Raw genomic sequence first — 23,965 nt, 5'->3', positions numbered from 1 at the left:
GTAAGTGTGTCGCCCGTCATGTCTTCAGGGACAGATCAAATAATGTTATTCCTGTGGTTCTTTAGAATCGAATTTACGCTGTCGAATTGATGAATATAGTGTCTGTATTCAACGTTAAATTAATATAATGCTGGTTTCTTCTATTTCTTGGCAGTGAAGGGAGAGGGAAGTATACATTTGGCCGCTGAAAGTGCTTCAATCGTTGAATCTCACTCGTTTTGAAACAAAAATATTTTTTCTAGGAAAAGTTCATTGTCTCGGAAGTGTATTGTTTACTCGGGATGCATAAAATTATAACTTCATATTTTTGGGTTTCCTTTTTTATTTTTCGGTGAAGCGACTAGCGACATAAGCCAGATAATACAGAAAACCTTTAGCCACCATAGTCTCCGTTTGTGGGTTTGATTTTGTCATTCTATTGAGTGTATTGACAGGTATCTGTTCCATAAATCTTGATGAGTTATGAAAATTGTTGCCCGCGTCTAGGCTTACTGTTTTGTTCCACGTAAACGGAATCTCCATTCTTTTGTTTCAATTGTGGCCGTCAATTCTATTACAGCATATGATTTTTACGTGATTTCTGAAAACATTGTGCCGCTTAATCATTTAAGTTTTTATTTATTTGAATTGGATGAAATAATGTTGCTTCTATCTCTACGATTGTGGTCAGCTTTTGTGAAAGTTGGAAATAAATAGTTGATTGGATGAAATCTTCTCGCGTTTGCAACCGGGTCAGGGTCTACATTGTGTAGGCCAACGTTTCATTGAGAGACATTCCCAACATCATCAGGGCTGATGATGCCGATGCCGCTGTGCTACGATATTTATGCCCTACTCCTTCACCTATTATTTGAATAGGATGGTTTCCTATTATATTTTTATTGCCTTAATCGAAAGATTATTACTCCTGGAGTACGCATTTAACGCTTTTAGATTTTTAAATAAAGATATATATTTTTCGCGATCAAATGAAAAGTAAAAAATTTCAAGCGCGCGAAAACGCGACGGCTAAGTATGAATGATAGGAAAAATCCCGTGTGACGTAATTCTGGTTCTCCTGCCGCCGAGTGAGATAACCTTGGGGCGAGAATATGTGAGCCACTGCGATGCAGGCTGCTAGCAGGTAGCAGAGTAACCTGCTAGAAGGTAGCGCTTGGCTTAAATAAGGATTATTAATACCTTATCAAACGCAGGAAACTTTCCGACCATAGGCAGTTTTAATAGGTGATTATTAAGGAATTTTTCCCTGAGCTCTGTGCCTCATGCATGTATTGGTAATCTCAGAAGATGTAAAACTCCTATCTACTGGTGTATAAACTAGGTCCCTGTGACGTCACGTGGAGTGGCATCGCATGGGCGCCAATCTGGCCTTTTTTCAAATGCGGTTAAAATTGACCAATGCCATTCGTCTGAACTGGGATTTCTATAACCAAATAATTTATATATTATGAATGCACTATTGGTGGGTAACGAATCGCAATCAATGTCTTTCGTTTTCTTTGGTGAAGGAAACTACCCTATTATGTGACACGTTATTCAAAACATCCGTGTGATTGTGCATGTTATCTTCAGCCCCCGCGCATGGAGTACTGTCAGCGCTGCATAAGCGCACTGCCTCGTTCGGCAACATTCTCATCACTACAGTATTTATCTCTGCTATATTTTGGTCAGTCCCGGATATCATGGCTCTGCTACAACATTGCTCCGTATTGAGCCGCACATCACGTGGGTACACGAAATCCATCAGCTCATCCATTGATGTGGCGTTTCAACTATTGCGTCTTAGCAACCACTCAGAAAAGGCGAATGAAATCTTATGTAAAATAATTTAAGAATTATTTCCAAATACTTTAGATTGAAAATAGATGTTGTTGTTATATGAATACAAAAAGGGGCCCAAGGCATTATGGACGATTGTTTATGAAATATTGACAGCATTATAGCTATCTGTTGATTTCGGCATTAAGTTCATAATGTTGTTGCTGTGGCAGTGATTCTTTATGCAAGCAAGCATGAAAATTAACTCATGGATGGAGTGAGAAGAAAAGTTTCTTCGGGTTATTCGCACAATGGCAGCCATCAGCGACACTTGAGTCGAGACAACGAATGAAATGGTGCGAAAGATCCGCAGAGAAAAAACCATCCGCCATTTTTTTCTCTGTGGATCTTTCGCACGATTGTGCATTGCGGGTGACTCCCGTAAAAGTTATCACCGCGTCTAGTCCCGGTATACTTTAGAGGAATGAAATGATGTCTTTTGACGGTCTTATGCTGCCCCCCAGCTAACGCTATAATTATACGGGATAATAATTTGTTCGGGATTTTTCCTCCTTTCTCGTCCTATTTATTGCCGGGTTCCACGCTGCTTAGTTGCAGTCCTCGATCTCTATTGATGCTATTTGGGTGAAGACGGATCTCTGCGGCTTCTGTAGTAATGCGGTCCCAATAACCTCTAGTCCTACCGAGATGGGTAGTTTCTTCCAATAGTTCATAAATTACTATGCATTGTGATATGTATCTATCTCTAATTATCTTACTCTTGCTATCTTTAATTTACGAAGTGATTTGGAAAGATATTCTAAATGATGGACGCGTTAACTCATTCCTTTCAGCAAAAATTAGATTTATCGAATCTTATAGTATTTTTCCGTTCTAACTTCAAAAAATTGAATATTTATTATTGGCTAGTGTAATGCATATATGTTGATAAAATAGAGCCGTGTGACTGCGGTTTCCACCATTTTTAATCAAGATAAGACTCTTACAGGACATATAGAAAAGGTAGAATGAAAATTTTCACAAAAATAAATTTCAGTGTGAACCAAGTGTCAATGCCACAATATCATCTTCCGATTGGGGCGAAGATGTTTCAATTGATCCAGAGTTTCAGAGGTGAGAATTTAAAACCGGGTTTGAATTCAAAATTCCTTCTGCTGCAAATTGCCCTTTATAATTTCAATGTGGACAAATTCCACTCCATCCCGCTAGAATCATCGGGTTTTATCTTGAAGGACTGTAGCAATGGGACTGCATAGAAGAGGCCCGATTCCATCCCATAGAAGGCTGATTTCTTTTGCCACTTCGGTCGCCTTTTAATCGGTTTTCAAAAATGCCCGCGGCGCTGTGATAAGTACTAAGCGACCCACTTCTTTCCAAATATTTTGCATTGTAATGTTTGTAATTGCGAGGGATAGCATTTAAAAGCAATGAATTTGATAGATCACAACGTCATATGTATAAGTATCGGTTAATGCCCCTAATTACCGTATTTCTCCGAATATAGTCCCCCTCTGAATATAGTCCAGCCCGTAATTTTGAGGCTTCAGTTTTGGGAAAAGTTGAATAAATGCGTTTGAATATTGTTCCCCCCTTTTCTTTTACCACAGGCATTTCTGGAAAAAAAAACGGGGGACTATATTCAGACATATACGGTATATCTAATTTTCCCATGAAATTCGGATTAATTTTCCCGTCAGCGACACGGCGAGTGGCGAATTTTGTAAACCCATTTAAATGCGCGGTGGGTGACTCCACATTTAGAGGCCGCCTTGAGTATCCCCATTTGTAATATACGTGGATTGCCGGTTGCTCGCAGCCGCTTACTTTCTGCGCCATCACGTCTTTTTAATGTCGAGCCGCTCGAAAGCCATTAAAGCTACCAAATCCAAGGGGATTGGTGGAAACCGAGGGGGTGACGTCACTTTGCATCTCTTCGTGGAATGACGAAGATTGCCGGAACCGGAGCTTTCTCATGAAATTTCGTAACCCCATTATCTGACAGTATTAACCCCCTTCCTCGGAGTGTCAAAGATTATTCAAACAACGCACATTTGCGGCGTCTGTATAGTCGTCATTCAGCGTCCCGGTCAATTGATACCAATCACAGTTTGAATGGGCAGTAGGTCAGCTGTTGGTCCGATGAGCCAGACTCATGATTTCATTGTTGCGCGGTGGCATAGTAGATTTTTCTGTTACTTTCTCATTCGGGAGAAATTTCATTTCAAATCTATCTAAAGAAGCTCGCTGTAAAAACTCTTATTTCCCTCTTGCGTTCGTAAAATGTAGTTTTTCTCTAAAGGGAAGTTTCTGAGGTTAAGTGAGTAGGGGATTGGATTAAAAATTAAAATGAAAAGGATATATTTAAAACTGTGTGTTGTTTGAGTGGAATAACGCAGGTAAACGGTGCATTTTGGAAGAAATACCACACTAAATTGAAACAGTTTGAGCGGGAATGCAAGACGCTCCCGATTCCTAAACGACCCAGATAGGAGTAGGGGGAATTTTGGGACGCTATGGTAGAAACAGTTTGAAATGATAATTAATTGCGATAAAAATTGATGAAATATTAAGGAAATAGTATAAATGTAATTTATTATTGATTGTTGAAAACCAGAATAAAAAAGCGCACAAAGGTATATTAAATTGTTCACTAGGTTGTTTCTGGTGTTATTAAGTAATACTTCATAGAATACAATTATAGACACTGGGTGTTTTACTTATAATGTAATTGACTGGGCCAGGCGTCGATTATATCGGCAGCATTTTCATTGCTAAAAAATGCCTATGCATTAGTTGAAAAATCTTAAAACCGTTAACTGTGCGTCCAATATATAGAGTATTTTTGTTTTATATTTTAACTGGTGTTGACATTTCTTAATATCAGTAATTGGGTAATATAAGGCATTCTTTCCATTGTAAGGCGACGTAAGAATGTTTCGTGCAAAGTTGGCTTTGAGTTTATTCTAACGTCTTCTGCATGAAAGAGTACATGCAAGATAAGATGCATAAATGCATTTTACTTACTCTGAGTCTGAGACAAGTAAAAAAATTAGCTTGGATGAATGTGTGGACAAAAGTACTATTACTTGGAAACGTATCATTAGGTTGGATGTTTGTAACAAATCGAGGAATTTTTTTCCAGACGTTAACATGAAGTGTAATATTCCTAAACCTGCCGCGTGAACGGCGGTGAAATATGCAAGAATTGCCATGAGAAAAAATTCCCCTGGACCGGGAATCGAACCACGGACCTTTGGCTTTCTGGGCCACTGCGCAGACCACTACGCTATCCAGGTTCCTTAATTCTCATGGCAATTATACCGAGCCTCATGGCGGAAAGCCAAAGGTCCGTGGTTCGATTCCCGGTCCAGGGGAATTTTTTCTCATGGCAATTCTTGTGTATGTTAACATGAAGGTTTACGTGACAATTAATTATTGAATAGGTTGAGAGGCAGCGTAAAATGACGCCTCGAATTTGAATCGATATTTTTATCCCGGTGAATGGAGGAAGCTTGCGTCCACAGAACTGGTGTGCATTATTTTTAGGAAATCGGATTGAAACCACGCAAGTGTAAGCGATTGGAGGAAACAGAATCAGAAGGGATTCTTAGTTCCAATGTAATTCAAAAAAAAACAAGAATCGGCGACCACTTGTGATTGCGATGACAATAATGTCGGCATTTCCGTTCCATGATTGTCGCAGAAGCAGCACATCAATGTGGCATATTAGGGATTGAAGAATGGATGACTCATATTTTGCGATAACCCAAGTGTTAGGGCACGGAGGGGAGCTAAGTGCGTAGCAGTGGATATACATTCCTTATCGATAGCTCGAGGAGATTTTAGCGTACATTTCTTCCACTGTGCCCTCCCTCCCCCTCCACTGCCATGTGTATGTGCCTTCATTGATGGACAGATATAAACTTCGGACTCCAATAGAAAATTTGGCGCGATATGTAAATAAATAAACAGTCATATGATTATAATTCTGCATGCATACAGAACCGGATAATGGTATAAATGTATACAAATTTGTTACATTATAATCCCTATATTTATACGGATTATTTAAATTATGAAATTTATTGGTCTCGGTGGCGGCGGGGTAAAATCCTGCCTGCTATACAAGATATTGCGGGTTTGAGACCCGCCTGCGTAGGTTTCCGCTATCCAGGGTATAGATAATCGTGTAAGTTAGATTGTTAAGTTAAAACCCCCTACGTAAAAGGCCAATGGTGCTGTTTTTGGGTGGTATAGGAATAAATAAATAAATGCTATTACAGGTATTACTGGTGTTGTCCATCAGCAATGGTATTTATTTTTCACTCATATATTTATTCAATACGTCTATCTACCCGTGAATGTATTTTCATTTCTCCTTGGGTTCACACCATGTTAACAGATTATTTTAAAATCATGTAAAAAAGTAACTTAGAAATCAGGGAAGAATTTTATCTCTGTTTTACTACCAGCCGCGTTTAGCATTAATGTTGGAGTTGCGTAATAAGTTACCTAGTTTTTTTATCTTATTCAATTCTGATGTGTCTAAAGAGACTCATATTTTCCGACGACTCATACTTCTAATCTCATAAAATACGTATAGAAACTGTCATGTAGTTGCAGGAACTTCGTTTATGAATATGGCAAATCAATCTCTTACTCATGTAAAGACCTGGACATTGTTTTTTATTGGTTTGAAGACAATATCTGTTATTTATTCAGAAAATAGTGCATTCATCATATTAACTCTATTTTATTACCTTCATTCTTTTTCTCAATTCCCACCATCTGAATTCACCGACTATGTTCTCACGTATCCATAAAATTTGACGATTTTTTTATATTTTTCGTTGTGATAAAGTTATAAAAATTAGGAGACTTATTTTAACGATTCTCCATCTGGCGACTACTTCTCGAGTTAAACGTGGCAAAAAAATCACCGGCCTTGACCCTTTCACATTTAAGTTGATGACGTCGAATGAGCTTTAGCAGAGGGATTCACCGCTTCTCAGCAACTCCTTGGTCTCGAGAATGGGCTTCACATGATCAAATGCTGCTAACATTCTTGTTAGAAATTTCTTCCCCCAGAAAAAAAGATCCTCTCTGAACGATGAAAGGAACCAGAACTCTAATGACGTAACCGACTCGGGAAAAGGGGATTCAGACTTTTCTTTTGTCATGCTTACTAGAGATGGCGGAATGGGGAAGATATTTTTCGTCGCTACTTACCTTATTTACTTACCTGGTGGAGGGGCTCCCATGATGCCTAAGGTGGTTCCTTAAGGACGAGGGTTGTCCATTGCACTCCGTGCTGGCTGACCCATGCGATTGCCCCAAATGTGGGTAACTCCGGTGCGTAATTTCTTGTAGTAGGGACTGCGTACGCGCTGTCCCTCTGTTAACTCTCCATTGATCTTAATTCATTAATTCTCCATTAGTCTTATTCCATTAAGATCACCGTCGCTAGAAACTGTATTTTATCAGCCTTTTAAAACTATAATTTTAATTGAAGTATTTTCTGGCGTGCAGGCTGATACAAAATGAAAGTTGCACCGGATAAAGTTGAGAATTTTTACTATAAATGCGCAATGCGCAATATATGAATGCAACGCAAGTAAATAACATTATATTCTGTTGTTTTTCAGCAATGCTGGGCTACACGAATTGCCTACTCATATTATTCTCTTTCATCCTATATTATTGTAATTCCTTGCAATTGTGTGGCGGAGTGATCGACTCCATCATTCAAATGATTTTTGCAAGCTCATGCTATGACCGCCCAAATCTTGGTCCTTGAATTTTCTCTTGGATTGCCATGCTGTGGTATATATGGGTCGTGGGAGTAAAATCGAGTCAGAAATGCCGCCTTCAGAATTGATAGCACTTTGAACTCGTCTCTTATGTGTTTAACGAGGGAGGCACGGGCCGTGCCACTACTTTGCCAGGCCATTTCGGTGGCTTCGTGGCACTCTGCGGTTACTGGCTCATAGCCACTTGGGCCTCTACCTAAAAACCGTAAAAACATCTGAGGGGACGGACGGGAGAATTTAAGACTTCGAATTTCTGAGGTCGGGCCGGGTGTACATAAATGGAGGCCGTGGAAGTCGCTCTTTGACGCGGCGCGCACGAAAGAGTCTACTACGGCGTGAAAGGATCAACCGCCCCAAGCAGTTTCCGGTGAAACTCAAGTTAGTCAAAACTCTAGTAGTGAATTAATTAACCTTGTGGTGGGATCTTTGTGTTCTGCTCGGTTCTGTTCCAAGGAAGCGGGGGAAAGCAGAGGGACATTTTTCCATCCGGGGGTCCGCCATTTTGTATCGTATTGGCCACAAATACTACAACTGAGTAGTGAAAGTTTACAAAAATTAACGATAATAAACCGCTTAACAATATTGTAAATTTTGGTTTCTATTGAATTATTACAGATGGTGTGGCATTAGTTTTAACATGGTGAATTTCGAAAAAAATTCAATGAGGGCAATTTTTGCGAAATTCGTTCAACTTTGAGGCTAAGTAATTTGTTTAAAAAATTTACCTATGAAAAACGGTTTAAGTCAAAATATGCACTAATGTATTGAAAATAACTGTGCAAAGTTTCAACTTCTGCACTCAAAAAAATCGATTTTGAGGTTGATGGCTCTTTACATTTTAGGTAGGGAGCTAATCACTCTTGGGCTAAGAGCAAATGTAATCGAGCGTCCAGTCCAGAGAAGATGACCTATGAATGCTCAGAATCCTTGCCTAGAATTTTGAATTCAGAACAGCCTTTTGAATTAGCCCCGATTTGGCCCTAACACTGACGGATTCTTTAACGCCATTTTTGGTGCGCAAAAGCCACAGTTCACGAAAAATAATTACGGTTTCTCTCTTTTAATAAGAACTAATTAGTCGTCAATCTTAATTTTAAACAATGCTGTTAAACTAAGTCCCATCGAAAAATTAAAAAAATATATGCATACATGCATATAATTATTTTAGTATGATTTGCATTTTCTGATTGCAGTCATTTTATATGCCTAATTGTGGCTACCAACGATTAACCTATGTTAAGTTTGGCTTATGTGTGAGTTTAATCAGTAAGTCAATACCTCAGCATGGTGGGTGACTATGAAAATATTTATATAACTTCCTTAAATACACCTTTTTCCAGATGTTTACTTTATTATGCCTATCTTCGCGTTGCGTAGAATATAATTATAAGTAACAACAACACTAACAACGTTAACACTTTTATAATCAATACTCAAGAAATTTACAATAGAAAGCGTAAAGTATGTGACACGAGTTCACAATCACAATACTCGCGATGATTCCTTCCGTGATATCCGCGTAATCTCGGTATTTTTTATCGAGATTTTTTTTTAATAGCCCAAAATATGATGAAAGCGTCCAAAAGGTTTTCTAATTGACTTATTACCCTTGTGGAAGTCGCGGACTTATAGCGAGCAATAAGTCAAACGATGTAAACAAGCCGTGTCTGAAGGTGCACTCCGAAATTTACATTGTTACAATACTATTGAAATAGTTTTGTCACTAGTAATCACAATTGTAAAATTATTATAGGCGTAGGTGAACGTGTAAGTAGCAGACAAAGTCCTCTTCAAGATAATTATTCTTGAAAATTACGATACATAATGCACCAAAAGTTCCCGATATTCTTCCATCAGCGATAGCTGAATCCTTGAATATACACGCTTATTTACACTAATTTCCTCCTTATTTTATTTTATGGATCGTTCTAAATGGAAATTTACTACGACACATCATGAAAACAGTAAATAAATCCACTGCTAAAATAATGCAAATCAGTTTTCTCCATCATCTATTATTATTTTCCAAATCGATCGCTGTGTTCTTTAGCAGCTTTTTGTTTAGTTATGGTGGCTATTTATTGTTTATTAGTGACCGTAGTTATGCGTTGCTTCTTGATTCTACCGCACGAAAAAATCTAGGCATTGTGATTGGTTGAAAAGTCTAGTCTCAATTGCAGGCGCCGACGGTGTATTTTTTGCTATCGACGAGCCGTGGTCTTCTTTTGCAATGACCAGCTGTTGTTTAGGTGACATACTGGAACTCATTTTCAATAAGAGGGTGTCGTTGCAAGGGAGGACTTTTGTTTACAACGCGCTAACAACGATTCGTTAACGAGTTAGAGAAAGCCCCTACTGGACCCTTTCACAGATAATTTGATGACGTCGAAAGAGATAACTAGCTTGCTGAGATCATATTAGGTAAATAAAACAAACCAGATCGACTAGGCATTTAGTGTTGCATTTGTTTTCCCCCCCGACGTCGGCTCAGAACATAGACTCACTCCTTCCCCTTGGCCACCAAGTTAATGTTTTTTCTTTTGTCAATTTCTCGTTTCTCTGTTTATAATTAAAATGACTTGCACCCCTTGCCTTCTCATCCCCTCATTTACTTCCTATTGTGAATCTCGTGACCGGTTATTTACCTTTTTGAGTTTCTTTTTCTCCCTTGGGATAGGGTTGGTGTGGTGGCTAGAGTGTTGTGTTGAAGTTTATAAATAAGCAAAGGGTTGTCAAGGGTAAAAATTTGTTGACAAGCTACCATTGCAGATGAATAAATAAAAAGCAACAAGGGAAAGTTTTGAAGTTAATAGTAACTGTTTTAACGAAATGTTAATTTAAATGCAAGTAAATAACTTCTTCTTCAGTTTTCGTTCAGCGATGCTGGACTGCACGAATTGCTTACTCATCTAAGACTACATTGGGGTCCATCGTGGGGTATGACCTCAATTGAAGTCTTACGGCATCTCTCTTCAACCTTTTTTTCGCATTTAACCAGAATACTTATCATCTCGATCCTAAATAGGTAAATTCTGGTTTATATGTCCCAGAGAATTTTATACAGGAAATTTTATCGAGCAATCCATTCCAATAAGCTGTCTTCCGATAAATCCGGTTCATCCAACAAGATCCTTTCTTACCAACTAGCATCCGACTTTTTATGAGGTAAGTACTGTCAAGCAGGTATAATTTCTCGAAATCCATATTTACTGATGAGGTTGTTTTTCAAACATAACGAAACTCACGTCTGTCTGTGATGAAACACGTTCACTGGAAGCGTAAGTTCGCTTGTAATGGACAATCCCTACGCTTGTAGCTGCCCATCTTGTTCCCGCTTCTTGCCTCCTGGGTACGCGTGAGCGCGAAGCCGCCAGTAAACGATTCCAGAATACGACCAGCCTTATATTCCGTAAATTATAAGATGATATCGTAAGTTTTTTTGTATTTCTTCGCCATACAAGGAAAAAGTGCAACCAGTCGAGGTAGAAGCTTATTTTTTTACTTTTGATCCCTTCACTTCTGGGAATGTCTTGCAGCGATCAAGTGAAAATCATAAAATCGACATTTCTGCATGCAAAAAGTCAGTGTTGGCGAGAAATCGAATAAAAGTAATCGGATTACTTGTTACGATTACTTTGGCAGTAATTTGTACTTGAAAGGACTACTTTTTACGAAATGTATTTTTTAGCTATAATTTACGTCTTACGACGAAAGAGGAATCATAACTTTCGTTGTAACCGTTACTTGTTCGTAATCGACGCTTACCTTACTGGTTGAAATGATTTACCTAGGCCTACAGGTAACTTCTTATCCCTGAGTACCATAATTTGCGTGTTTGGGTTCAGCCACTCTTATGTTGTGTCCTTCTTATGTTGGGTACAAAATATGACACCCTTTGAGTTGTTCCAGCAGTTATAACTGCATGCATCGCAAGTGAAATTGCAACTTAGGCAATTTATATCACTCAATAATTCCCCATTTTTACTGCAATATTCTTGCAGTAACCGGGTGGTCCATGGAGTGGACAATCTTACAAGAAGTAATTGTAACTGTATGTTTACTGAATACTTTTAAAATCTGTAATTTGTACTCGCGGTTGATTACTTTTTTAACGAAGCAACTGTAATTGATTCCAGATTTTTTCTCATGGCAGTACTTTTAGCAACTCCGATAAAAATACATTTTTATATTATCGCCATTGTAAAATTTTGTCTCGCCAAGTGATCACTCTGGCGTCGATGAGACCACGTGCTCAACCAGCCGTGTTTCGCCGCATCGCCAATAGAGCGGCAGTGCGGTCGCCTCCTGCCCACGTGTTTTCTCCTGTCACTGAAAATAGTCTCTATGAGTTCAGGATTCGGGAGGTAAATCAAAGGATACCCGCACCTGCATCCAATAACTGGATTGAGGGTCGGAGAAACCCTCAGTCATCACATCAATGAATAGCTAATGCAAAGCGTCCGTCTGGAGTATTTGAGATTCCGAGGATTCTGACCCTTTGCCAGCTTTTGAGTCCATTTATTTTTACGGGTTAATTTCCCGTGCGGTGAATTTTTGGTAGAGATAAATCATCTGAAATATAAGTCAACCGATTCAGGCGTGATCTAGTGTAGGTTCGACGCATTACAACGAAAGGTAGTTTCACTTTTCCATAATAATTGAATGCGTACGACGCGTTTTTGGCTTAAAGAGCCATCAACCAGTCTTGTATCAGATGATAGCCCTGTGAGCCTCAACGCGTCATAAGCATTTAATTATTGTGGAAAAGTGTATCTACCTTGCCTTTCAACATCTGAAATATACCCTATCGATGTGGTCGCTTTCTCGATTTCTTTTACTTCTCGTACATTCGTCAGTAACGTGAGGAATAAAATCATAAAATTGATGTGCAAGGATTGGGGTGTAGATTGAGAAGTATTTATTTCGAGGAGAATAAAAGATAGCGACAGCAAAACGTATTTTTCGTAAGAAGGATGGTTACGCGACATGAAGTTTAGCATGCGTGCCCTTATAGGCGGCGTGCCAGCGGCAGCCGCGAAAATACTCAGTGGCCTATATACCACAATTATGGGCTGTACACGCTTGGCAAACGTGCACTGAATTGGGCATGTACAAATATTACTCATTAAATGCTTAAGGCAGTGGGTCATAGATTGCTGTCTTGAGGAAAATTATCGGGTGAAATAAGCAATTAGTTTGAATTTCCTAAACGTGAATTCTTAATTTATTCATTTAACGGGACAAACCTTTTCCAAACTGTTTATAAGATAATAGCTTAAACATGCATTAAATTATTATCAAAATTGGTAAGAATTAATTTTAAGGAAAGCAAAAATAAATAATAATGCAAGTAGAAAGTATCCAATATGCGAATGTCTGTAAAAAGTAAATCTGTTGCAGATAAACTCAATAATTTTATTATTAATACAAAAACATGTAGTAAGTAGCATGTAAAACATAAAATAACACATCAAATGATAGATATAATCATTTAAGATAATATAATAATGCTGAAAATTAAATCAATGAGAAAAACATATTTCCGTCCGTCGGATGGGACGTTAAGCCGTGGTCCCCTTGGCGCCTTTCGTTAAGAGCAGGCTAATGCCGACGCCGGGTTTCTCTCCACCCTTCCTTACCTACCCTTCCCTCATGGCGCAAATGAACTCAGCTTTCGGTCGCCTCCTCCAAATACCATACCAGAAAAACATATTGTCAGCTAGTACAGTACACGCATGACACCAAATAGGGCAATAAATCTCTAATATTCGCCAGGAATTTTCCATAGCATTTATTTAAGGCAGGATTGTGAGGCAAGAAAAGAGGTTAATATGATACACATAATCGGCATCGTATGGTATCTCTCGCCATACGACTAAATTGACTAGTAAGCATGAAACCAGGACGATTTTTTATGATAATTGTGTCCAATATTCGGGCAATAATGGATATGAATTTATGAATGAAGCTCTAGTAATTCCGGGAAATATCATCGCGTAACTATGTCAGAAAGTTAGTAAATAGATTTTTTGGGTTTTTCACCGATTTTGACAGTGAAACTTTACGATATTTTGTTGAAGCAGACTGCCGTTTTTTCAGGCAGCGTTAGACTATTGTTCTGCATGATCTCCTCAGAAATTAGCCCTTAAGTCGATGGCAGATTGCATTGCAAAACATGGGTTTAGTTTCCCTGCATACAAGATGGGAAACCTGATAACTCATAAAAAACATTAAATTTTACATAAGGAAATATATGCGCGGAAGTATGAGAAAGGTGAGTATTCAGTGTGGAATCAGTTCTTGATTATCAGAACGGTAATGATGCGTATCCGTCACAGGATTAAAATCGACGTACTTGCCAAAGTTCCGCTGAATAAAGTATACTACTTTACTTTTTCTCACGCTTATATATCTGCAAAAATAATCCCGGTCTCATATCAAATTATTGTGCCTTGTTTCCCATAGCGTGCTTGCAACATAGGAGGCTTCGATAATGACTTAAAATAGATGAAGGTGTGTTTTGCTCAGCGAAAGCCGGATATGGGTAATGGTATGCTTAATACCTGTGAATTTTTGGATTGTTAAGGCTTGGTTGCCCGTAATATTAACCCATACGAATTTATGTCTAAATGTAAGAACGCGTGAATAAAAGCGATAATGCACCGTGTAACCACCCAACTTGTGCTAATACATGAACAGAAAATAGAACCTCTTCTCATTTGGTTCATTCATTCGTGCATTTTCCGTTTCGTTCCACATAAAACATTGATGCAAACAAACATTAACTTGTACATGCTAATATACCGTGTAACCAGGGCGATGATTATCGTTCTCCTTTCGCCCGGGTCTTCGCTTCGCCACGGCAACTCGGAGCGTAGCGAAAATTTTGTCCGAGATTATTCTCGTTATTTTCGCCCCGCCTATCGCTTCAGTTCGGGTAACTTTGTTCTCTTGGTGATGTACTGTGACGTAAGCAATGACGAAATACCCACAAGTCAATTGGCACATGACAATTTTAACCATCAACACACTTCCTCCGTAGTCTGAAACAATTGAAGAGCGCGAAGCACGTTGGTAAGTTCATATCATATTTATAATATATATTGTGCTATGTTTTGTTTATTGCGCGAGACTATCAAATTGTTACAATAAGCATTATTGTACAATATTGCTAGTTCATTAGTCGTTTTCCGTAGGTGAACATAAAACCGTTCTATTTGTTTTTCATCTTTTTCGTATATGTAAACGATGAGTCCAAAATTCAATCCGATGAAACTTATGGGTTATTATTTTCAATTTTAAATTAAGACACTAAATATGATAGTTACCTGTTTCTTATGTTTTTATTATGGAAGAAAATTATAAGCAGCTTATCGTACGCCAAAGGACTTATGTTAGGCAAGAATAAAAATTTAGGGAAGTATAGACAAGGAATGCAGTCAAATATTATCATATTAACATAATTCGCTGATGTTGGATGAACATCAAAGGCAGCATTACAGCGTAATACACATCTTATACTGCCTAGAGCTCTGCCGGATATAAATATGAAGACTAATAGCGAAATTCAGTGAGTCTTTTAAGAGCTGAACAACTGATAAGAGCTTTTTCTGTGCATAGAAAATACTTTGACAACTTAAAGTGACTTGCCTCTGAAGACGAAAAGCATAGTATACGAACGAAACTTCTCGTTTTGTCCTACTCTTTTCTGTACTTCTTCAATACTTACTCGATCGATCCGCTTCCATAGAGAAGCTGAAGTCCATATGACTGTAAATTATTTTTCCCTTTCACGGCTAGAATTAATAGCCAAGGTTAGTTACTTTCGCTTTTCCTTAGATTTTGTTACCAATCTAAAGAGTTTTGTTCAATTATGGGCTGTTTCCCTCATATTTTCGTTGGTACTTCTTTTCATGCAAACAATTCGGTTTACGAAACGTCGTCAGCCATGTTAACCTTAACATGGTTGGACACCCGAGTACCCCTCCAAACCGGGAAAATATCAGAGAATAATTCAGCGGTATATTCCCCATCTGAGAGTAATAAAGAAACGGGGCAATATTTATGTGATTTAAGTTGTTGATTGCTATGATTTCGACGGATAAAGGGTATTATCCTTCCAAAATTTTGCCCCAGCATTTGTTATATTATTATTTAATTTTATGATCGTAGAAAATTGCATGTAGTCATTTAAATGTATTAATATAGCATTTAATTTTATTCGCAAGTGTCACGCAAACCATTTCAAATAGAAACACCGTCACCATCGGAGGCATAAGTGATGATCACATAAACAAGAAAAAAGAACATTAAGATTTAGCTAGAGTGAATTCGGATGAGTGAAAAATGTAAAGGGTGGATATAAATCTGTCCAATACTGTTGGTGAAATACAGATGAATGAGATTCGTTCCCGTAAATACTCAGATGGCGAATGATGTCATTGTGGTATCTGAGAAAACGTGCTCTTGTTGGTGAATGATAATGGTATTTTATGTCCTGAGGGAGAGGAGTCTTACTTCCTGGAATTTTCATTCTATACCCCCCACGTATGAATGGATTCTATCTACCTTGTCGTTAATGCTGTCCACGTTTCGTGAAGCAATTCTTGTATCTCGTGTGACGTGTGATCCACAGGCATTAAATAGCATTCCATTGGTCACTCCGCGATTTCTGTGTCTTCTGGTTCAGCATTGATGAATTATTCATCTTCCGTGACAACCCTCATTGGTTGGTATGCATGTTCTTACGTACGGAAGACGTTATTCGATCCTATGATGGGATTTTGTGACCAAGAATGCATACCACATCAAGCCTTGCTTTGATGAAAGTCAATGCGTGGCAGTTTCATTGGCGATGCTGTTTTATGCGAGTAAGAAGCTGTTGGCTGCAATGCATGTATTTGCAAATTTTCGGAGTTTAGGATGTAGGCTATCCTTCAAGCTGAAAGCTCTTCTGTAAAAAAATGTTTACCTATCTGCTAGTCTATTTTACGTCTTGTTCTTCTTCTCCGGTGAAAGGTATTCATTTTATTTGCTGTTTATATTCTTGGCCTTGATAACTTCTTTTCTGAAGCGATGAAAGCTATGAGGACTAAGAGAGCAAGATCTTGAATCTTGATACTTCCTTATTCCTTCGCTTGTTGCAAATGTGTGTCATAATTATTACTTTTTATCGGTATTATCATTTTATTACATCACAAGTGCACAGCCACCATCCTACTTCATTTCCTCCTAGGATCAGTGTGCTTTTGTATTTATTTTGTATTTCTGTTACAATCTATCTTTAAATTTTCTTTTTTTGCTTGCTGTGATGTGATTCATAAAAGTGACATAGAAAGAGATTTTCAATTCGGAATATTGTGAAATCAGTTTAAATCCTTTAACTATATTGACACATATTCCTGAATTAATTTTCTTCTTTTTCATGCAACTTAATTTTAGAGAAGTATTGCTAAGGGTCATATTTTTATGCGTTTAAAAAGTTACATTTTATGATTAGAGACGAAGCTTAAAATATTATAAAATATGATCAACTAAAAAACCCTTGATTAGGTCGCGTATGATAAACAAAGAAGTCGGGTAGAGATAACATCTTCCTCACGAATAATAATTGGAACCACGGCGATCCTACTTTCTTCACCTGTGGAAAGGTCTGTTTGCGTAAATAAGATCTCATGAGGAAATAAAAATGAGTACAATTGTCCTAATTGGTATCAATGGTAATAATTATTATTAATATTTGCTCTTTTAAGTCACATTTATCATCGGAGGAGTTTTAAGTGAAAAAAGATGCACTAAAGAAATTTTAAAGGAAGAAGTTCTTGCTGTTTATTTTTTTAAGCTTTTTAACGACATTTTTTGCTTGCTTGGATGTGGGATGTGGGATTTAAAAAATTCTGAGCCTACAGGCGGTATCTTAGCTATTTATTTACTTTCCGTGGTATTTTACTCGTACCCTGTTCTTGATTTCTCTCTTTGATAACTAATATTCCATTTATAAGTGTGCGCCACGCTTTACCGTTGATAACCACCAAAGAACAAAAATAAACACATTATTCAAAGCTAAGCATGGAATATAATAATTGGCCAACCACGTATCTATTAGTTTTATTTATTTATTACAATTTATTATGGGATCCATTAAGTCTTAGCACTTGTCAATGACGTCAATTGACGGAATGGTGAGACAACTTAAAAACTGCTATTCACGTCAGTTGACATTATGTTCTTTTCAACAATATTTAAATGATTTTGTGCGAAAAATCCACAGAGGGAAAATCATTCGCCTTGACCGGGATTTTTATTTTGATTTGGCAAATGATTTTTCCTCTGTGGATTTTTCGCACAATGTGTCCATTGCGATTGACTCCGTAAAAGTTACGACCGTGGCTAGTCCCGGTATACTTCAATTTAAATGATTTATTCCGTCATTAGACGTAATCTATGTTTCTTTGTTCATTCCTCGATATAGTTAGTCCCATTCGAAGCGGATATATAGCATCAGCTTGCAGAAATATAATGTTTTCAATCATCATAAGTTCAGTGGTTATTTTGTTGTGGATATTTGAAAAGTAGCAAAAACGGCCATCGTACAGGGAATGACCAGCTGTTTCTTGCTTTCTTAGCCTGCATGCTAAGTGTTAACAGAGAGCTGATTCCTCAAGATACACTCGGGAATCACATCAAGAGTCTATTTTGTAGCTGAGCGCTATAGAGAAACTAATCACTAGGATTAATGGCGCTATCATTCTTTTCTGGGTTTGAACTAGCTTAGAGGGGAGGGTCCACTGAAGATATATTAAAATGCTGGAGAAGAATAGATGGTGGATTCTAACTGTGACCCACTTCAACGGCCGCCAAGAACCAAATCCTGAAAATCCCCGATTGCGTGGAGTTATTATTAAATCCCTTTGAGGATGCGGACGCAATGGCTGAGAGCGGGAGGTAGGTAACACGTCCTATATTGTAAGAGTTCCTTGTTTTTCTGCTCCACTCAAGCTGCATGCATCTCTGCGTCTATAAAAATCGGACGGATTCTGTGAGAGTGCCAACTTCCCTCACGGTTGCCACGGAAAAACTCTCACGGCTGAATACGAACCCACATGAAGGGACTGGGCATTAGCATAGCAAAGTTGAGTGCCCACGAAGGACAATGACCCTTCACAGTTCCTCTTACACTGCTCTCAAAAAAGTAAACTTCGCCATCAACCAATGAGTAAAATGCCATGAAAAGTAAAATATGTAGCTAAGATACCGCCCGCAGGCTTGTGGAAGAAGGCTAATTACCTTCAGATTATGAATGATGATGTTTATTCCAAAACGTGCCTCATCGTATCGCTACGACACCATTCACCACTCGGAAAATAAAGCATTGTTGCCGATTAGATTATAATATGCTTATTTTTTCACCACTTTAATATTTTTTTATTATTTAATTTAACACGCTCAGGACGACATGACCCACCGGTGGTCACGTTTCTCATGCGAATTAAAGGAGCTTCTGTTCAACGTAGAGGACGGACAGGTTACGTTCTTCATCGCCCATGTAGGTGTTTTTAGGAAACTTTTTACTGATGCCTAACCGAACTTTTTGCCTAGAGACAGGTAGCAAGTAAAATGACGGGCAATGATGTAAAGATTCAGTTTTTGATGTTGAATCTGCATTTTTGCATCTGCATTTTTGTGCGTTAAATGTTTTCAGTTTTAGTTGGGAACTAATGGGAAAAATATTCAAATGAACTTGATCACAGGTAAACAACTTCCGTAATTTTATGAAAGACGTAATTCGTGTATTGCGGATTGCCAATCCGATTATTACAGGGGGGGGTTCAAAAAATTCTAGTTGTATTGCGTATGTAGTATCCATTCCGCAGGCAGTCTTGTGAAGTTTATTCAGTAATAAAGGAAAGTAAAGAATGTGGCAGTTATATTGGAGGTAGACGAGAGCTGCATATAGTTAATTCGGTATTGAGCCATTATTTTTTATGATACGGCCATCTCTAGACGTAAATTTTATGTTTTGCATCGTCTATCAAAAGTATATCGAAATATAAATCAAGTTGGTTTGGCTTAGTTATATTTTACGACGAAGAAATGTGAACTAATATATTCCTACTATTTCCGAGGCATTACACATCGCTAAAAAGGTTTTTTTCGTTTTCAATAAGACTGTAAGATGGCCCTACAAGAAGGACGCTTACCCTCCTTAACTACACGTTGAAATACTACTACACTCACCATTGCAACTACATGGCTTTCACATATGGTAGATATTCCACTTCCTTAGATATTTAGAGGGAAGCACACACCGGAAAAATTATTTAGATCGAAAACAAAAATGAATAAAATATTTTCAAAACAAAAATAAGTGTCATTTTCAGTTTGGATATCCTAATTAGGTCAACGAAAACAACTTTCTAAATGGGGAACACAAATGAGCACGACGAAACCTTGCCGAATCTCAAAATAATTTCAAACTATTTTTAATGTATTCACTTATTTACATTATTTTCAATATATTCACTTATTTTCTACGTCAAAGTCAATGGTGGATTTTGTTGAAAAAATACAAGCACACTGTAGGGCGTCCATCACATTCCTCACAAAAGGTGATCACTTTTTTGGCCTTTTGTTTGCCTCTTTCGTTCCCTTTTCTTTACGTATTCTCTCGTAACAATTGAGGTATCTCATCCTACTTATCCTTGCAGTACCTTCATATTTATTTAGGTTATTTAAGGACTTCCTCTTCTTCAAATCTGGAACACTTCCCCCAGCCACATCGCTAAAGACATCTTTCAAAAGCCCATCAATAACTTTCTCTCGAAAATTCAGCGTTTCCATATCTTTACTTTGGCCATAATTATCGTATATAACCCATGAATTTACCATGCAAGTCCCAAGCAGCAGTTCAAATCCCATTTTCTTGTACCACTTGAGAGATCGTCTGGTGAAACTTTAATAAGCAGACATTTGGTCGGAGATGTCTATCCCTTTTTCGCGCTATTGTAAGCTATGATAGCTTTTGGTATCATTATCTCCCCTCGCTTATATTTGGACGTGGTTGGTAGCAAAATCTTACCAAGGTCGGGATTAGAGGATATCATCATAACTGGTCTTTTGTCCTACCATTTCACTATCGGACACCTTTTCGATTTTGCCTTGCAATAATTTCCTCCCTTTTCAACTTTTTTGGCGAACCCCTGGTGGATTACCTTTCCGATTCGCCCGCAGTGTGCCACAAACATAGGTCTCCCTACCCAAAAGGTCTTCAGCTAGGCCCACACTTGTATAAAAATTATTAATGTACAATGTCCGTCTCGCATCAAAAAGTCCCTCCATCAGTTGCGTTACAACTTTTTTCCATGTCCACCCTTCTCCCTCGCGTTTGGCACTTCACTTCTCTCAGAGTACACTTGCAGAATATGCGTGAATTAGTCAGGGCTACACAGTTTATAGCATTTTATCCCATATTTATGAGCCTTTCCTGGAAGGTACTGCCTAAAATGTAATCAACCTCTCCAAGGCACCATCGATTCATCGATTACAATGCTTTTCTCGGGAGTCAGCGTGAAACTGAATATCCCGCCAAGTAGGTCGAGAAGTGGCCTCACTTTTGCTAATCTATCAGTTTTGGCCGTCAAATCAGCATTGTTACTGACGTGAAAACATTTCAATACTAGATCGAATCTATCTCGACTCATGATATTCCTCATCAGGTTATTCCCGTACGATGGTTTGTGAGACCAATATAGCCGCATTTTGGGTAAATGGTTTATACCATTGCAATAAGGATGAATTTCCGAATTTCGCCCTTATCTGTGCCTTTCCACTTTCGCATTCTCGATTGAGCGCTAATCATTTCATAATCTATGAACTGACTCGCAAATCTATTAGTCTTTTCCACTATAAGTGTTTGAACTTCGTAGTTCAGGAAATTTTGGTAGATACTCACCGGATCTGGAAGGTCCAATTGCACGCCCAATGTGGTACCACTAGAAAAGTTGAATCTTCTCATAGTATTGGTGCAGTCTCTCCATTCATCGGAGCTTGATAACGTGACATTCTTCCTGTTCAGGTGAATCTTCTCCAGTTTCGTCCTCTAAATATGAAGATTCAGTGTCTTCTTCGAAATCGGATGGAATGTAAGAATCATCGGAGTCAGAACTAAATTCAGATGCATCTGAGTCAGCCATCTCTTCTCATTTTGCTCTGCCACTAATAACGCAAAAATCAATTCTCCACAAAAAAAACAAACTCGACTCGTATATCTAGTGTCACTCGTTTATTAGCCAAGACTGAGAGTTGTTCTCTCACTGCAAGGAAAATTTTGTCATCATTGTACAAGTAAGGCCCTCCGCTCGGCTCAACTCATTTGAAACTCGACGTGCGGATTACATTGTTGTGACAAGTCCACTGAGAAGCGATGTCGCACAAGATTAGTCAAAAACGAAACTGTTGGGGGATTAGCCTCCTAAGGGCTACTTGCAACACTCAATTCTGGGTAAGCGGCCTGCTTACGATAATAACTGCACCCACGAGTGTGTCTACCTGCAATAACACCGAAAGCAAAGCTTTACTTATGGCAATAATAATTCGGTTTATTACTCGCAGACTATGGAAATAATAGATTCAAAGCTTCTGCCCCAACCATCACCCCTCTCCTAGGAGGCGTGAGGGTGGGTGCGGAATTACCTCAGCCCTAGCCTTCGCTAAACGTCGGACAAGTGCGGTTAGGCCTGTCTTGAATTCTCTAGGAAATCCCATGGAACGTCCACCCCGAAAGACGAGAGAAGGGGAAAGCCATTGTTTCATATCGGTTACTACGGACGTAGCGGTCGGTCGCCAGTGTCACAAAGGTAGAGGTTTTCCCGGTACTTTCTGAAAGCATAGAACCTCTGACAATGGCAGTTAGAAGACAGTCCTTTCTTAAAACGAGATATATGTTTTCCTTCCGCTGCATTCTGTTCCCAATGCAATAAAATCGAAGCAAGGCATCACGGTGAAATAGAAAGAGTGTAATGAAGGCTCAGAAGATAAATTCGAAACTGTTGCAAAAAACTATGAAATGCCGACTTTTTTCCGATGCTTTTATTCATGAATGCTTTCATTCTGGGCTTATAAGGAGAGTAAATAAATTATTTCAACGTTTCCATGTCTAAAAGCACGACTCATTTTTACATTTTGTAGGTATCTTAGGTGACAGTAAATAAATATAGAAGAAAACACAACGTGCAATGCGTTGCATACGCAAAAGGGGATGAATTATTTAATAACGGTGCATAGGTATTCCAAAAAATTATTGCAATTCATCATTTTCAACTACACCAAGGAAGTGCGCATTAATTTAAAAATGATTGGATCGATTTCATTTTTATGAAAATTGATACCCATGGGGAAGTAACGGCAAATTTCACGATAGCCGCGAACGTGTTTGGTTTGGCAATAAACACCAATTAATTAAGTAATTAAACACTCGGGAAATAAAGCATGGGTGCTGATTTAGTTATAACATATTTAACTAATAACTTCAGGCTTTACTTTGTGAAACCCCTCCATATTGGAAGTAAGGAAATAAAACTTTGTAAGGTTCACTGTTATTTAATTATGGGCACGACCCGGGTTTCGTAACTTGGTTACATCGTCAGGTGACTGATCTTGCATGCATCATACATTTATACACAAAGTACACAAGTGACAGTGAGGACATGTCACTTGTGTACTTTGTGTATAAATTTATGATGCATGCAAGATCAGTCACCTGACGATGTAACCAAGTTACGAAACCCGGGTCGTGCCCATAATTAAATAACAGTGAACCTTACAAATTTTAATTTCCTTACTTCCAATTTAATATATTTAGTTTTGTTCTTTGATGGAGTATGTACGAAGTGGTTCATACAGATTTTGATTTTAATTTTGTTCTTTGAAATGAGAGAAATCAAGGGAAGGGTATGATTAAAATACCATGAGGAGTAAAAAATATACGCACGCAGGCTTGTGGGAGAAGGCTAATTTCCTTTAGGTTATGAATGACGATGGTTATTCCAAAACGTATCTTGTCATCGCATCGCTGCACATTTTAAGTTCCATTGTGTCATATGATTGTGCCATGGGCTCGACCACGAATATTACAAAAGAGGATCCTCAAGTCGGCCTCAAAAAGTGTTGTCGCCCACCGCGCATTTAAATGGGTTTACAAAAGTCGCCACTCGCGTCGCTGACGGACAAATTGATCCGAATTTCACGAGCAAATAAGGTATGATTAGGGATATTAACCGGAATTTATACATCTGATGATGTGATCTATCAAATTTTGTTACTTTTCAATAACATTCCTCGCAATTACAAACATTATAATGCAAAATGTTGGAAAAAAA

General features: G+C 38.3%; 1 protein-coding gene and 1 non-coding gene across 2 annotated transcripts in view; both read left to right on the top strand.

The window, feature by feature from the left end:
- Window positions 1-23,965, top strand: part of LOC124170680 (excitatory amino acid transporter 1) — a 225,973-nt gene that overhangs the window by 161,125 nt on the left and 40,883 nt on the right. The window lies entirely within an intron of this gene.
- On the top strand, window positions 7,014-7,175 carry LOC124171953. The gene has a single exon (XR_006868031.1). It is a non-coding gene; the product is annotated as a U1 spliceosomal RNA (small nuclear RNA).

Source organism: Ischnura elegans, chromosome X, assembly GCF_921293095.1.
Source record: "Ischnura elegans chromosome X, ioIscEleg1.1, whole genome shotgun sequence".
Taxonomy (NCBI): domain Eukaryota; kingdom Metazoa; phylum Arthropoda; class Insecta; order Odonata; family Coenagrionidae; genus Ischnura; species Ischnura elegans.
The sequence above is the reverse complement of the archived record's forward strand: the minus strand, read 5'-3'. Positions and strand labels throughout refer to the sequence as shown.